Source organism: Protopterus annectens, chromosome 11.part0, assembly GCF_019279795.1.
Source record: "Protopterus annectens isolate FY-2018-M chromosome 11.part0, PAN1.0, whole genome shotgun sequence".
Lineage (NCBI taxonomy): Eukaryota > Metazoa > Chordata > Ceratodontiformes > Protopteridae > Protopterus > Protopterus annectens.
Window position 1 is genome coordinate 1027498841 of NC_056745.1, and position 18107 is coordinate 1027516947.

An 18107-nucleotide genomic window follows, 5' to 3' on the forward strand; every position below is an offset into this window, starting at 1 on the left:
TACAGACTTTCACAGAATGTCCAGATTTTTGCCTCATATGTTTGGTCCATTTTTAATACAATTGTGGTTTTTTGGCAAATTAGTGGCAAATCATTAAAGATTGAAGTTAGAAAATAATGACAGACATTTGAGTTTCAGATTTCATACCCTTCAGAAAATTCATGCTAATGCTAAACCTGTTATTCTATCAACGTCCTAAGTCTGTAAGAGTAATATTTAAAAAAAAAATGTTCCTATATATGGGCCTTTGTCCCACTTTTATTTATGGCTTTGTCCAGATTTCTTGCTTTTAGAGGTTGAGAGGTATGGATGGAGCATGCCATTGCCCTTCATTTTATTTATTTTTATTTATTTTTATTTTATTTTACATTTGTTGATCGGGATAGTCCGACTGGATACATATCCATTTTCAGTGGAAGCCCAGAGAGAAAAGCTCCAAAGTTACAAACAGATAAAGACAAGCAAATTACAGTATATGCACAAACATATTGTATTAACATACAAGTTACAGTCTCACATTTCAAGCTTATGAAGAATACAGTTTATATACAGAAATATATACAAATATGTTACAGTTTCTCTTATCAAACCTATAGGTGCAGCTTATATACAGAGTATCTGCAAAGATATTACAGTTTCTCTTTTCAAACCTTTTAGTGTAAGAGGTTAGTTTCTATGAATAAGAAATTGCAGGGATATAGAAGTAGATGAGGCTTTAGTCAGGGTTAGAGCAGGGACATAACCAGTGAGTTTTAAAATACTGAGTTAGATATTTTTTGAACTGATTAAGGGAGGGGTTCAGAGTAAGGTCAGATGGGAGTGAATTCCAGGTTTTGCCTACTAAATTTGCAAACAGAGATTCTCCAGATAGGTTGTTAGCTTTAACAGACTGAACCAAAAGTTTTGTAGTGGAACAAAGAGGCCTAGCGTTTTTGTGGGGATGGATAATGTTTTTAAGGGAGGGCATTTTTTCTGGATGGTTAATAACCTTGAATGCTACAGTAAGTTGATTAAATGGAATTAGCCTGGAGAGTTCTAGCCAACCTAAGAGGTGTAGGTTTTGACAATGGTGTGTCCTGTAGGGAGTTCCTGTTGCAAACCTGGCAACTTGATTGTAGCAGCTAGAGAGTTTGCTGAGATCAGTTTTCTTCAAGTTAGTGAGTATTGGTGAGGCATAGAGTAGAGTTGAAAGCAGATGGGTATGGGCAATGGCAGTCCTAGCTAGAAGGGTGAGAAAAGGTTTGTTTTTGTATAGGGAGCCAAGTTTTTTATTAACGGTTTTAATAGTTTGGTTTACATGCATATCATATTTGAGGTTGTTGTCTATTATAACACCCAGGAGTTTGGTATACATATCTGGTGAGATTATGGTCCCATTGTTAGATGTTATAGTAAACGAAGGTTGAGAGGATTTGTGAGTAAGGGAGAAAAACAATAGCTTTGTTTTATTAAGGTTTAATATCAGCTGTTGATTAGAGATCCAGTTTTCCACTGTATTAAAGGTTTTCTGGGTTAAACTAAGAAGATCTGTAGGGGTAGTGGCTGAGCAGATCAGGGTGGAGTCATTGACATATTGTATACAGGTTGTATCTGGGATTACAGTGTGGAGGTCATTGATAAAGAGGGAGAAAAAAGGGGACCTAATATGGAGCCTTGAGGGACACCAAGGGTAATGGGGAGAAGGGTGGAGAGTTTGTCCTGCCAAAGTACAGCCTGCTGTCTTCCACTAAGATAAGATTGAAACCATCTTATAGCATGGTTGTTCAGGGATAGTTTATTTAGGGTAAGTAAGCGTAGTTGGTGGTTAACCATGTCAAAGGCCTTGGAAAGATTGAGAAACAGGGCAGAAGATAGTTTGTTGTTGTTATGGTTGGAATTTATGACATTAGAAAAGGAGAGGAGGGCTGAGATGGTACTGTATTGTGGTCTAAATCTATGCTTGCAGTTGGTCAGAAGACTATTTTGAATAAAGTAGTGTAAGAGTTGTTTATGGATACACTTTTTGATAATTTTAGCCAGAGGGGAAAGGATAGCTATTGGTCTATAGTTTGACAGTTCAATGGAGCTGCCACCTTTATGGAGTGGTATGACATGGCATATTTTCCAGATAGAGGGGATAGAGGCTTCAGTTATAATTGTGTTTATCAAAATAGTGACAGGTTATGCTATGACATCAGCAGCTTTTTGCAGGTAATCTGCATGGAGGAGGTCAGTTGAAAGGGTGGTTGGTTTGAGTTTTTTAATTAGGGCTCTAATGAGTGAAGTCAGAACTTTTTGGAAGCTAAAGGAGAGATTGTCACTGGGTTTAAGGGTTTCAGCATTAGGACAAGTGGGTTTAAGTTTGCTAGCAAGGGCCTGGATGGTTTCTGTGAAGAAACTGTTGAAGGTGTTGGCAATGGACTCTGGTGATTTTTTGGGTAGGGGCTGAGGGGGTTGGAATAGTGGATTGCCCTGGGTGGAGGAGTTTGTTAATACCTGCCCAAAACTTCTGTGGGTTGTTGTGGTGTTTCTACTGAAGATGGCAGAAATAGTTTTATTTGTCTAGTAATATGGATTTTTTAGTATCATTCCTATCTTGTTGAAATTTGAGTTGATCTTGGGGAGCTTTAGAGGTGTGCCAGGTGTTCCAGGCATTATTTCTTTGGGTGATCTTTAGTTTGTTTTTTTTAGTGAGCCAGGGGGGAAGTTTTGTTTTAATTCTAATAGACCGTGCAGGTGCATGGTTGTCAAGGATGGCCAGGAATGTGTTATTAAAGTATGCTACTGCCTCATCTAGTGGTAGTTGTTTTAGAATTGACCAACTGCATAATTTAAGTTCTTCTGGGAATTTATTAAAGTTGAAGTTTTTGTTATTTCTTATTGTTTTATATGTGGGTAAATGTGGACATTCAAATGTATGCCTAATAGTATACATAAATAAATGATCACTTAGATCTTCAGGGAGAGTACCTGATTTGTACATGTGGTGGGGGCTATTAATTAGTATCCAGTCCAGGATACTTTCTTTATTCTTAAGCTTACTGATCCTAGTACTGGAGGTCATAGTTTATGCAAAACCATGTAGGCTCACGTGGGTGGTTGAGGTGTCTGCAGTGCAGGTATTCCACTCTATAGTGAGGTCCCCTAGAACAATGGTCTCTTGGGGGTAGGCATTGAATAGCAAGTAGAAGATGTCTTTTAGGGTCCCTAAGTTATTACCTGGGGGAATATAGACACATACTATATTTATACATTTGTTTTCATTTATTTGTAGTTTGGAAATCATAATTTCTGCTTTGTTAAATATAGGTGGTTGAAGGTTGTCTAGAGTAACATTTAGAGTAGTTTTATAGAGAACAGCAACCCCTCCCCCTTTCCTGATAGTACGATCTAGCCTGAGTATATTATACCCTGGAGGTAGAATTTCATTATCTGGTGTAGTTGGTTTTAACCATGTTTCAGTGAGACAAAGTATGTCGGGGGGAGTAGGCTGTCAGGATGGCATGGAGGCTGTGGACCTTATTGTTGATGCTTCTAATGTTTAAGTGGCAGATCAATAGTGAGTTTGGAGGTGTATTTAGGCTTTGCCTTATGTTTGGGCTGATATGATTAGAGTTGCTTTTGTCTAGAGATGGTGGCCCAGGGTTGGGGTGAATATCCCCATAAATAGTAAGGGTGTGGGTCAAACTAGCTATGAACTTTAGACATTTATTTATCAGGTTTTGGTAGTATTTAGTTTTGGTATTAGCATATCTGGGTATAACAGGGTGTGTGTTATCAGGAGTAAAAGAGTTGGTGTTGATGGACATGAATGAATGGGAGGAATGGTTTGAGAAGACTGGGATGGTAGCAAGGTGTTTGGGATGGTTGAATCCTATAAGGGGTTGGTTTTCATAGATGGTAAGAGAATAAAGAGTGACTAGTAAAGGTAGGGTGTAGAGTAGAGGTGGTATTTTAAAAGACTTGGTAAATATTAAAGACATAATAGGGGGAATATACTCCTGGTAGCTAGGCAACCTAGGTGTAATAGTAGGTGGAAAGATAGTGGTAGAGGTGGGTTATAAATTAATTCCTGCTAATGGTTGATGAAGGAGGAGGAGGGGTGTGTCTGAGGGGTTATAAATTTAGAGGTACTGGGGCAGGTGGAAATAGGGGTCAGGGAGAGGCAAAAAGCGAACCTGGAGGGTGAGTGGAGCAGGGCTTAACCACACCAGATGAATCCTCAGAGCCTGTGATTGAAGTAAGAGGCTTTTTCTTGCTTTTGTACTTGCTTTAAGTTCTAATCTAGGCTCTGTTTTTAAACACAGACAGCAACTTTAACAGTACAATTTGGGGGAACTTTTTAGCATTAGGAGCCTTATGGGAAATTTGGTGCTGTTGACCCAGTATGGCTGAATTAAACAGTTTAAGCAGAAAGACTTTAGAAAAAGTAGTAACCTCAGTTAAGTCTGTTATTGAGGATAGCCAGTGTGGCTGTCCATTTTATTTTTCTTTTTAAAAAAAATCCCAACTGGATGCAGATCTTCTAACTGTGCGAGTCTTTCAGAGTGGGAGCCATGAGAAGAGATAATACCTTAGTTAAGTTTGTTATTGAGGGTAGACCAGTGTGGCTGTCTGTTTTATTTTTCTTTTTTAAAAAATTCCCAACTGGATGCAAACCTTCTAACTGTGTGAGCCTTTCAGGGTGGGAGCTGTGAGAAGAGATAATACCTTAGTTATGTTTGTTATTGAGGGTAGACCAGTGTGGCTGTCCATTTTATTATTCTTTTTAAAAAAATTCCCAACTGGATGCAGACCTTCTAACTGCACGAGCCTTTCAGGGAAAGAGCCGTGAGAAAAGATAATAAGTTTACAGCAGGACAGCTGTCTGGGTTGGGAGCACTGGGGAGTTTCATACTGCAGAAGGATCTGATTGCAAACTAATACATCATCTCCTCCACAAGAGGAACAGTTGGCCACTATCATGGGGACAGAGACTCCATATGTCAGCTGTTAGGCATATGCTGTCCTGACTTGGAATCTCATGGGATGCATGGAATAGTGATTTCTGTGGACACATGTATGTAGATATATGGACATATGTGTAGCTTTGACTATTCTTGTTATATGACCCTCCAGTAGTGTCAGGGGACATGGTGTATTTATCACAGGCATCTGCTTGATGATTACTACACCAGTTTCTTGATGTTATACTACACCAGGTAGAGGAGCATCTGTGGTTCTCAAGGACCACAGAGGAGAGAAACAATGCAATGTGGGTGTTTTGTGAAATAACCTGTTTATCTGAGGTTCTAGGGGGTCATTGACTGCACTCTCATAGTTATCAAGGTCCCACTTGACTGACATGGGCAGCAATGCATAAACCATAAGAGCATCCATTCTATCAACTGCCAGGTGGTGTGCAACATGCAGGGTATCATAAATAGGGCCTATATTATATGTTCGAAGTTTCAAAACTTCAAACTTCATATAATCGAACTTATATGAGTGAAATTTTAAAACTCCGAACATGTAATAAAAAAAAACAAAAACAACTTACCTGAATGCTGTGAGCAGGGGGGCTTGCCCCCCTGCACCCCCCCATTCCCTGCTGCTTAAATATACCAACTCCGAGATTGTGCCACAGTGAAGTAAAGGGAAATATTCCCTAAGGCAATCTCACTTCACTGATCGATCTCGGAGTTGGTATATTTAAGTAGCGGGGGGTGCAGGGGGGGGGCTTGCTGTGTTCAGGTAGGTTTCTTTTCTTTTCTTTTTTATTACATGTTCAAAGTTTTAAAACTTTGCTCATATAAGTTCGATAGTATGAGGTTTTGAAGTTTTGAAACTTTGAACATATAATATGGACCCCCATAAATACATGCTCTGTGTGCCACCCAGTCAGTTTTTATGATTCCCATATCTAGAGCATGTGCAAACTATATCAGCACTTTGCACACAACAATTTCACTGAGGAACATCTACTTAGGGATAGCATTTATGCCTGGTGCCATGGCTCATGACACTGACATGCAGCCTACAGAGTATGACAGGGATACAATACAATGCCACATTGTTGCAGTCCCTAAACATTGTTGAGCATGAGGTGAGACTGATGGAGGTTCACTTCCATTGCTTAGATTCTTCTGGTGGTACACTGGAATATGCTCTAGAGATCTGCAACAAGATATTTTCTGTATTTACAATTTTGCTCAGAATGATTATATGCAGAAAGCTAGCAGATGAGATTGCCAATGGAGGGCCAGACAGAAGAAGGAGGAACAATGCAACACAAACGTGTATAGAATAGGCCATGACAATGGCAAAGAATTGGTGCCAGGTCTACAATTTTCAGCAAGATTAGACACAGCAAAGTTGAAACTGTAGCATAAAATTTCACATCCTGGTTATTCTCTACAATGCATTGACTGGTCAAGCTGTCCATTAGACTTAACCTCCCCCCCACATAATGTAGTTGTAAGGGTAGGGCACAGTAGTCAACATATGCACAAAAGGAAAGAGGCACAGTGACAAGAATCTGCAATGGACACATTATTGATGGGGCTTAGTAAAGGATGTGAAAGGGAGTGTGTGATATGTCCAGTGGATTTCTGGAGCTGGGTACCCTAAGAATATAACCTTCTGGCTGTGACATGAGCTTGACCACAGGTGGCTATAGTGTGCTTCACTTGGCACACCACTGGTAGGTGGGAGTGGAGGAGGTAGCAGAACTTGAACATTACCTACCCACCTTGTGGAGCCAACCCACAATGGAGGTAGATGAGCATCAGCCGCAGAAATAACATCAGCCTTGGCACATGGAAAAAGGACTCAACATGGCAGTGATGACATCCAGATGCCCATCAGAAACACCAGTGATTTGGCCCATGTACTGATAGTCCTCATGTAAGTCAGCACATGGGACTAAAAGTCCACCATTCATAACTGCCATGATATGGAGACATCCTCCTGCACCTAGATGACTGTGCTGCACATCTAGTGGATTATTTCAATGACAGCACCCTTGTCAGACAATGACCCAGAGGCATGACAATGATGGTTACTGGTCTGCATCTCATGATCGCAGTCTCCATGTACAATGGCTACACCATCACCTATTACAGATGCATAGGTAGGGAATAATAGATACACTCTGATTAAGTGTGCCAGGTGTGACTTGTCCAACCATAGGCACTGGAAAGTTGGAGATAGGTTCCTCAGACTATATCACTGGATATAAGTGATAATGTGTCCCCCATAGTCACAGCTACCTACAGTTGTACTGTACCTTCAGACCATACTAACATAAGGCTGCCATCACTGTCAGTGTCCAATGCAGCATGGCCATCAGGCATGCCCTCTTCAGTGGAAGAGAACCCCTTACTGTACCACCTGTGAAAGCAGACAGATAACCAACTGATGCTACATTCCTAATATGTTAACAATTCCACCACCATGTGATGCACCAGTGGCACTGATAACAGCTATGCAAAGAATGTAAAGAAATTTATTTTGCATGGTATGCCTTCTTGAGTGCATCACAACTGTGCCTGTAGAAAAGAAATGCTGTTGTTGAGTATCCCCCAAGTTATGACAGAAGCTTGCTTCTAAACTGTTTTACTGACATAAAGTAATACTAACTTGAAGCGTCCTCAACAGAGACACTTGATGGTGTTTTTAGTGGACTCCCAAAACCTGCTTCTGTGCGTCTATATCAGAAGATCAAACGCTAAAAATAGCGAATGCACTTTTATCAAACTTAAAAATGTGAAACCTTAAAATGTCAATGGAACAGATCAGCGAATTGTTTCCCAATTCGCTGATCCAAAAAAATATATGTACAGGCAAAATAATGTGTGTAGGAGGGGCTTTGCCCCCCACTCTCCCCAATGTTTGGGGCTGTACCCCCCACACACCCCCAACTTAAATATACCAACTCCGAGATTGCACCACAGTGGAGAAAACAGCAAAGTCCAAAGAACGGCCCATCAATTTTTTTCCCTGGGAAAAAAAACAATGTTCCGTGCCTTCAACATTTTCAGGTTTCACATTTTAAAGTTCAATAAAAGAGTGTTCACTAATTTAAGCGTTCACTCTTCTGATAGGAACCCACTTCTGCCAGGTATCAAGGTCCTTTTCATTTCTCCAGATAAGGATAATAACTCATTCATATTGGTCATGATGGTTTGCAATGACAGACCCTCACCCATGGCCATCCTCTCCTGTTTAGTGACATGGGCCTTTTGATGCTCATGCAGGATCATATCAGTGACCCTGTGGCACACCTGAACTGCCATTTTGTGGCCTCCAGCAGCATTTACACCATCCACCTTCTCACACCTCAGGCATTCACTTTAGGGCCATGTGGTTTTATCTGTTTCCAGTGTCTGCCATCAGTGTCATGGAGGGCCTATGGTAGCACTTCCTTCTTTGCTTTGTAGAACTTCCCTAGGTACTTTATTTATTTATTTTTATTTATTTTACATTTGTTGACCAGGCTAGTCTAGCTGGATATATGCCCATTTTCAGTAGAGGCCCGGGGAGAAAAGCTCCAGTAAACAGAGGTATAAAATACAATATTAAGTGGAGAGGTAGTTAATACAGGAAATAAAACATTATAAACAGAGCAAAAGGAGAACAGTATAATCAGAGCATTAACTAAAAGTAAGCGTAGAGAGATGTGTAGAATAACATAATATATATATATATATTTTTTTTTTTAGTATGTAACAGATAAGCTATTTCTCAGTGGATCCTACAATAGGGCAATCATATCATAGTTATAAGAAACATAAGCAGATAGAGAGGAGGACACAGTTAGTCAGGTTTATTGCAGGAGCAAAGCCAGTATTTCTTTAGGTGAAGTTTCAGTTGTCTTTTAAAAAGTGGGAGAGAAGACAGTGCTAGGATATCAGAGGGAAGTTTGTTCCACTTCTTTCCAACAGAGTTGGAAAAGAGAGAGTCAACTGAAGAGTTATTGGGTTTGGTAATTTTTATAAGTAATGTATTAGAAGAACGTAGTTGTTTCAAATTATTATATGGTGAGATGAGGTTGGAGAGTATAGGTGTTTTAGTTGGATGATGTAGGATCTTATGAGTTATTAAGAATTGTTGAAGTAGAAGTTGGTTAGAAGTTCTAGCCAGCCTAGATGTTTTAGGTTCAGGCAGTGGTAAGTTCTAAATGGGGAACCTGTAGCAAATCTAGCAATGTTGTGGTAGGATGTTGAGAGTTTCTTAAGGTTGTTTTTTGAAAGATTTGTGTATATGGGGCAAGCATATAAAAGAGTAGAGATAAGGTGAGATCTGGCTAGTGTAGTTCTTGTTTCAGGTGTAAGGAAGGGTTTGATTCTATAAAGGGATACGATTTTTTTATTCACTAGTTTTATTGTCGTATTGATGTGAGAGTCAAAGCTAAGATTGTTGTCAATAGTAATTCCTAGAAGTTTTGTAGGGGAATCTGGAGAAATAAGAGTATTATCACTGGAAGTAAGAGTGAAGTCTAGTGGGGTTGATTTACGGGAAGGTGAGAACAAGAGCAATTTGGTTTTCTTGGGGTTAAGGAGTAGGCAGCGGTCAGAGAACCATTGCTCGACAGTGGTAAAGGCTTGTTGTGTGAGTACTTGGAGTTCAGTTTGAGATTTAGCAGAGCAGATTATAGTAGAATCGTCTGCGTATTGTATGCAGGTAGTATTTGGTATAGCTAATTGGAGGTCATTAATAAAGATAGAAAATAGAAGGGGGCCTAGGATAGAACCTTGAGGTACACCTAAAGAGATAGGAAGGAGATTAGATAATGAATTTTTCCAAAGAACTGCTTGCTGACGATTTTCAAGGTAAGATGTGAACCAGGTTAGGGAAAGAGGATCAAGTGAGAAAGATTTAAGTATATGTAGCAGAAGTTTGTGGTTAACCATGTTGAAGGCTTTAGATAAGTCAATAAAGACTGAAGATGAAAGGTTATTATTGTTGCGGTTATAGTTAATGGAGTTGGTAAAGGAGAGAAGTGCTGTGGTAGTACTGTGGGAGGGTCTGAATCCGTGTTGGCAGTTAGCAAGTAGGTTGTTTTGCAGAAGGTGGTTAAGGAGTTGCTTATGGATACATTTTTCCATGATTTTAGCTATAGGTGATAGAAGTGCTATGGGGCGAAAGTTAGAATAGTCATTAGATTTACCCCCTTTGTGTAGTGGGATGATGTGAGATATTTTCCAAGTTGAGGGGAAAATTCCTTCATTTATGGATCTATTTATCAGAATGGAAATAGGATAGGCAATTGCTTTAGCTCCAATTTGCAGGAATTCTGCAGGAAGTTTATCTGCAGAGGGGGTGCTAGGTCTTAGTTTTTGGATCAGTGATAGGATAAAGGAGGTAGATACTGGTTGTAAGTGAAAGGAAGGTGGATTTAAAGTAGGTAAGAGTAGCTTAGAGGTGTTAGGAGCTAGGTGGTTAGCAAGAGTTTGGATAGTATTAGTAAAAAATGTATTAAAGTCGTTGGATATTTGTGTGTGATTCTCAGGGTTAGAGTCTTGAGGGTTAGGTGTGATAGACTGGCCTGGGGATAAAAGGTTTTTAATGCTGGCCCAGAAGTTTTTAGATTCCTTTTTGAGGGTTTGTTGTGTTTGTAGGTAATAATTTTTTTGTCAGCAAGGATGGCTATTATTGTTTTGTTTCTGAGCTCTCTGAAGTTTTGGCGGTCAGTTAAGTTTTTAGTGGTTCGCCATTTAGCCCAAGATTTGTTTCTGAGGATCATTATTTGTCTGGTATTGTTGGTCAGCCAGGGTGCTGCTTTGGTTTTAATTCTGATAGTACGACTATGGGCGTGGTGATCAAGGATGGCTAAGAATGTGGAATTAAAGGGTTCAACTGCTTCATTAAGTGGAAGATTTTTTAGTGGGGACCAATTGCATTGTGTTAAGTTAGTTAGAAAAAGGTCAGAGTTAAAATTCTTTTTTGAATGTAATGTTCTAAAAGTGGTTGGTAAAGTTAGTTTAGTTTCATGTCTAATTACGTAAGTAGGTGAGTGATCACTTAGAACATCTGGTAGGGTACCTATTTGGTAAGATTGTTCAGGGGTATTAGTGAGAATCCAGTCTAAGGTGGTCTCATTGTTGCTAGTTTTGTTAGTTCTAGTGGGACAATTAATGAGTTGTGTGAAGCCATGTAGGTTTATATGGGTGGTAGGATTTGTGTTATTACAGGAGTTCCAATCAATATTGAAATCACCTAAGACTATTGTTTCTTGAGGGAGATAGGTGGAGAGTGAACTAAGGATGCATTCGAATGTGCTGATGTTGTTTCCAGGGGGAAGATAAACACATATGATGTTTATGGCTTTACTGTTATTGACTTGAAGTTTGGAGCTAATTATTTCTGCATGATTATCTAGGCAGAGAGTTTGATTTATAAGATTTATTTGGAATTGTGCTTTGTAGATAACTGCTATCCCCCTCCTTTTTTGGTAGTGCAATCACGTCTAATGATGTTATACTCAGGTGGTGTTATTTCACTGTCTTTGATGATAGGTTTTAGCCATGTTTCAGTCACACATAAGATATCAAAATGATGTGTTTCTAGAAGGGCATGGACTTGAGTAATTTTGTTACAAATACTTCTTATATTGATGTGAGCAATAGAGAGGGAGTTGGTAGGTAAGATAGATGGTAATGGCATAGCTTTGTCTTGCTTATTAAAGGTATCGGTGTGGTGTGGGCCAGGGTTAGGATTGATATCACCATCCAGCAGTAGGTGAAGGAGTTTAAAATATTTTGGTTGGGGAAGTTTGTAAATGTTGTCAGGTAGTTTCCTAGACTTTGGTCTGCTTAGTTTGAAGTGTACTAGTCTGTGGTATTTGGCTAGTTGGTAGTTGGGTTCAGTAGGGAGATTTAAGAAGGTGTGAGAGACAGGTAATAAAGGTGTAGAGGTTTGTTTATATGGAATAGTGAGAGTGGGGTGAAGTGGATATTCATAGCAGGTTAATAGATAGTTAAAAGAGATGGAAAAAGTAGTAAGCTGATAATTAATTTAGGTTTTGGAGGGATAATTATTGTGAGCATTTTAATATTTGTTGAAGTAAAGAGGAGGAGTTGGGTAGATTGTAGTTTTAAGGAGAGAGGAAGTGGTTTATTTTTCAGTAATTAGGAGGGGAGGTAGGAGAGTTAAATAGTGGGTGTGGTGTTTAGTTCAGAGGTTGGATTAGGATTAGGTGGGTGAGTTATATGATTGTATAGGATTGGGTAGGGGTGTGGTCACTTTAGCAATAAATGTAGGAGCGCTGGGGGCGGGTGAGATTTGGGGGCAGGGTAGGGGAGCGAAGTGAGCCCGAAGGGCGAACGGAGCGGGCAGAGACAAGAGAGTAAAGAGCACAGAAAACAATCAGTGGATTTGAAAAGAATCAGCAGTTAAGTTTGAGAGTGAGAGAAAGTGGAAGAAGCGTCACAGGATTATGTAAGGTAAATATACAGGTAAGAGTGTAAGTAGGTAGTACAAGGAGTGTACTACAACAAGGCTAGGGAGTTGCAGGGCAAGCTCTGAGAAGGGGAGAAATAGAAAACAGCACAAAAAATAGGGTTGGGAGGTCAAGTAGAGAGTTAGTTGTAGAGACTTGAGATACAGAGTAGTACAGGTAAGGTGCCACCTAGTGGCCAGTGAGTTAATTGTCACTATCCCACACGAGCAATGGTAGCAAGCTACAAGAAAGAGGAGTTAGGCCAAGTGACTCAGTAGGAGAGAAATGGCTGACTATGGGCTTTGGTAAAGGGCCGGAACAAATATTAGGAGGGGGTCATAGGCTGCTGGCTCTCCTGTAAGGGAACGTGCCTAACCTATTAGGGTTTTAAACCTGAGGTATTGTTTCAAATGTCTATTATTTGGAATAACACATACTTTCACAGTCTTATAAAAGCTGGCCTCTCAGGGATCTGGTGGGAAAATTTCAGGGTCCAATTTAGTTCCAATGACTTCCAGTTGGATGACTTGCTGGTCTCTAGGAAAGTAATGTACAGGTTCACCAAGTTTCACAGTCTTATAAAAGCTGGCCTCTCAGGGATCTGGTGGGAAAATTTCAGGGTCTAATTTAGTTCCAATGACTTCCAGTTGGATGACTTGCTGGTCTCTAGGAAAGTAATGTACAGGTTCACCAAGTTTCACAGTCTTATAAAAGCTGGCATCTCAGGCATCTGGTGGGAAAATTTCAGGGTCCAATTTAGTTCCAATGACTTCCAGTTGGATGACTTGCTGGTCTCTAGGAAAGTAATGTACAGGTTCACCAAGTTTCACAGTCTTATAAAAGCTGGCCTCTCAGGGATCTGGTGGGAAAATTTCAGGGTCCAATTTAGTTCCTTCAGCACTATATCTTAACCTGCAAGTTTGGGCACACAGCTATGGTCATTAACCTGTACACATCATATGCACTGCTACCGCTGTAGTGTGCCCATACCCAAGTGTTGGTTGTGTCACATAAAGTACAATCCTAACCTATCCGTATATCACAGAATGGGTCCCTATAGGATTCTGATAGGACATCATGGGGATGGACTGTTCTGACATGTAACCTGTCAGCAATCTTTACCTATCTCTTCTCAATAAAACGCTCCCATCAAATGATCCATGTTCTGCTCCCACCTCACATTGTAACTGCATTCTATGCCTAATACACATATAGAAACAAATAGCCCACAGCACAGGCTTCTCTGTCTGTGGCTCATATTAGTGGTCAGAGTGTATTTTAGTACCTTGATAGGCTACTGCTAGCTACATAGGAGTCTTGTTCTCAGGCACTCATCATTGCAACCCTCACTATGGCCTCAAGCACCTGTCTGTAAATGGCTTTTGAGGCTCCTACTAACAAAACAAATTTCCTATTTATCCAGGCAGTCCCTCATCTCCATATGGCTAGTGTGCCTTTACCTCATGTCATGGGACACCCTCCTGACATATGAAGAACACTTTTTGTTTTGCAGCATAGACCTTCATCACACAGCTCTCTGTGGCTCCATTCTCCTATCAGCAAGAAGGTGTCAAATAGCCTCCCTCTGATAACAAAACAGTACTACCTTTTATCCAGTCAGTCTCCAACTTGTAACTTTCTCCTGTACCCTTTACACAGCAGCTGCAGAAAAAATATTTCCCCTGTGTAGTGAAATTAGTATGTAGTACTAATTCCACTTGCTATTCCAGCAAATTTCAGTAGCTCAACGACTGATGTAATGGACACAGCTATTTTGATTGCACAGTTTTAAGCTTCATGATATGGTAGTTATGTTAATGAAGGGATTTAGGGTAAATGTCTCTGAATCACACATTTAATGCAATGAGCAAGAAACCTAGACTATGCAATGAGGCTCAGGCCAGTCCACGCATAATCATAAATGACTGCAAAGCAAACTGCGCATTCATGAGCAAGTCTGTGACCCCCTCAAAGGTCATAGCTTTGTTAATCAGCTTTATGGGTCCTAGGGGCACTATGTTATAAGCATATGCAGTGACATGGATTGTATTGAGAACATACCTTTGGGTCAGCATGTTTTAACTCCTCCAACACCACTCTGATTGCCCTGTTCTCCATTGATGCAAATTATGTGATACCTACAACATACATAAATTTGACTCTGCTACCATTTTTTTCTAGATTGCAACATTTGAAGTTGCTGCAGCTTCTGCGTGTTTTGAATGTGATAGGACACCTACATGGTGCAGGAAGGAAACCAGAATCTTTTTGTACAACTCCAGCATAATAACCATCGGCAGCATCTGTTGATATATTCTTATGAGGGTTCCTAGTACAAAATGGATGCTTAGCTTTGTCTTGCCAGAGCAGTGAGTAGTGCTGGTATAAATAGAGTGACTTGAAGAGGTACACCATGAGTTTCTTAGTCAAAGGGAAGATAATGTTAGGGACAGTGAACTGGAGTTGTACGGTAAGTATTACTAACAGGAGATAACTTGTAATTATGCAGGCATAAGTTTTGTGCCATATGAAGGACATGTGGGTCTTAGTCGTCTTTTTTTCTTGATTTTCAGCACCTGATGAGATAGACAAGAATAAACCGATTTGGTGAAGGTGCCTGGAAAGACTATACAAGTATAGGAATAAATATATACTATTTATGTTATTATAGCTAGTTATTTTTTGACCCTTTTTGTATTGGTGATACCTGGCTTAAAAATATTCTATGTATTACGTACCTTGTCAATTAAAGGTTGTCTTGTTCTACCTTCTGCCTTACCTTCAGAGATTTACATTTTTGGCATGGTGATGCTTCCTGGGTTAACAATGAGTATTTTACCAATATCCTTTGACTCATCGACTACTCTTGACCTGATTGTTTGCCTTTCTGCAGTGCCATGCCCATGACCTTAACCCTGCCATTCATATGCAGATCCTGGTTGGTCTGCCAAGCATCACTCTTTCACTATTCATGCAATTTTACTTGCCAGTGGTATCCATATCTGACTGTTTACTGATGTGTAATGGTGGCTGTTCTATGTCATAGAACATTCATGTGACCTACTGTGTCTGGCTCATTTGTATTACATTTTATCATTTGTAGCTGGGTGTCCATGGCATGGAGACCATGGTACTACATTGCTACTGTATAGTGGGTCATGTCTGCTGCTTGATGGTAGCTGCTTTGGGCAGAACACTTCAGGTTCATGAGGTTGTTCATTCTGGCTTCCATGGTCCCTGCATTCAGTCTTTGCAGTACATGCACTGTTCACATGACATACATAAAGGACTGTTCACATGGCATTTAATCCTGGCCTTTGTGGCAGACATACTGCTGAAGTACATTTTTATCAGGCTTTGATATTATGTTTTGTTAGCAATTGCATAGCTAAAAGCATTTTATTACACTAAGGACTGCACTGGCAACCAGTGGAGAACACATTACTAAAAACTGATTTTGCTTGTGTGTGTTTCTCTTTCTTTTTCTCCATCACTGTCCTCTTGCTATTACTAGTCCTTTATTCTTTTGTTTCTCTCTCTCTTTTGCACTCATATTTTTTGCAGTATCTGCTGTGGCAGATATGATATGGCAGAAGCCACTATAACTTGCAACTGCTTTGTCATCACCTGGTGGATTCCCAGATGTCTGCAGGCCAACCTTGGAGGGCACCCTGATACACTATGGCTGTCTGTCTCTGTTGCTGTGTATAAGCTTCCAATCAAGGATCACCACTGGTGGGTCCAGTATGTCATTCAGAAGGAGGTGGAGGGTCTGGTGATGGCCTTGGTAGAGGACACCTGTACTGGGAATCTAGACCATGTCTTCTTGTGACTGACAGAATCACATAGCTGCTTGGCTCTGACTCATGTGACAACAATGGCTGAACACAGTCGTGAAGACTGTCACAGAAGTGACAGACCTTAGGTTGAATGCAGCATTGTGCAGCTCAGCAGTCAGCTGGAACCCCATCCTGTCACCCTCATTTGTTTACTTTCTTTATGTGACACTTCCTTTCCCTGTTTGTAGTTCATTCCTCCATATCACAGGGTTAACCTTCCTATGTCTGTTCATAGGTTCATGGGTTCATAGGTAGGTACTAGGCTATCTGCCCGATGGCATTTATAAGCCTAGACAGAATGTGTTGGCTTTCACCACCCCCCTTAGGTTAGTTCCCTATGCTTCTGTCCAGCAGAGCCACTGAAGTGATCCCCGGGGTAAACTTTCTGTTTCCCACCCACTCGTCAAGGTTTCTTTTAAAGAGTGTTAGTGAGAAGCTCTGCCTAATGTAGATTGAAATCTTGTTCCAAAGCATGGGAAGTCTCTGGGACAGGAATCTATCCCTCCTGCACATCCTATTTATTGTTGTGGTAAGGTTTAGATCCCTAGAGCATGTAGCTCGAGGCAATAAGGTTTTCTTTAGGTGGAGCATGTCCATCAATTCTAGGTTGGACATGTTCTTGTATGTCAGGCAGAGATCACCTCTGAGTAGGCGGTATGCAACTGAATACAGCTGGAGTTTCTTCAGTCGAGCTGCATAGGGCATCTATTTGAGGCCAGTGATCTTCTTGGTGAGGTACTTCTGTGGTCTGTCCAGCTGTTGCAGGTGTCTTGTTAGGTACATCCCAAATAGGGTGTTGTACTCTATGTTGGGTCTGATGAGTGATGAGTAGAGGGGCACAATGACCTCTTTTGATCTGGATGCAAACCCTTTTGTAATTAGGTGGGCCACATAGAAGGATTTTCTAACCACTTTGGCAATGTGATTATCAAAGGTGAGATTACTATCTACTTGGGTCCCCAGATCACTTATTACATCTTCCGTATTTAGGGGACTACCACCTATGTGGTAGTTTGTGGGTACTTTGTTTTTTCCAAAGGGGGTGGCTATGCACTTTTTGGCATTTAGCTTGAGGCCATGATTTTGACACCAGGTATCCATCTCAGTGAGACCCTTTTGGAGGATGTCTGTGTCAGCTGGAGAGTCAGTTATAGCCCCTAGTTTGCAGTCATCTGTGAACTTGGTCAGCCATAGTCCTCCTGTGATTGCCTGTACCTCTGAGAAGTATATGCCAAACAGGAGGGGTCCTAGGACTGAGCCCTGGGGAACACCACTTGTAACTGGTTTAGAGTCGGACCTAGCTCCTGCAACTCTCACCATGTAGGTTCTGTCCATGAGCCAGTTGGCAACCCATCTTGTGACGTAGGAGTTTATGTTCAGGCTGGTGAGCTTGTCTATAATACCAGAATGGGCAATGGTGTCGAAGGCCATTGTGAGGTCTAGGTAGGCTGTGTGTACCACTTTTCCCTCGTCTATAGCCTTGGTAACTTTCACAAAGAAGTCCACCAGGCTCAGGAGGCATGATCTGCCCTTAACAAAATCGAACTGGGTAGGGTTCCATGTTTGGAGGTTCCCAATGTCTCTGTTAATGAGTTCCATGATGTGCTCCATAGCCTTGCAGACCAAGCTAGTCAGGCTTATAGGGCGATAATTCCCGGGGTCTGTTGTGGCTCCACATTTGTGGAGTGGAATAACCATTGCTGTGTGCCACTCTATGGGTACATAGCCTATGAAGAGGCTGGGTTTGAAAAGTGTGTTTAGGTGAGGGGTTATTTCATCTTTCAGCTTGTGTAGGACGCAGCCTGGGACACTGTCCAGTCCCATTGATGCTGTGTTTTTGGCTTTAGAATGGGCTGTTTTAACCTGAG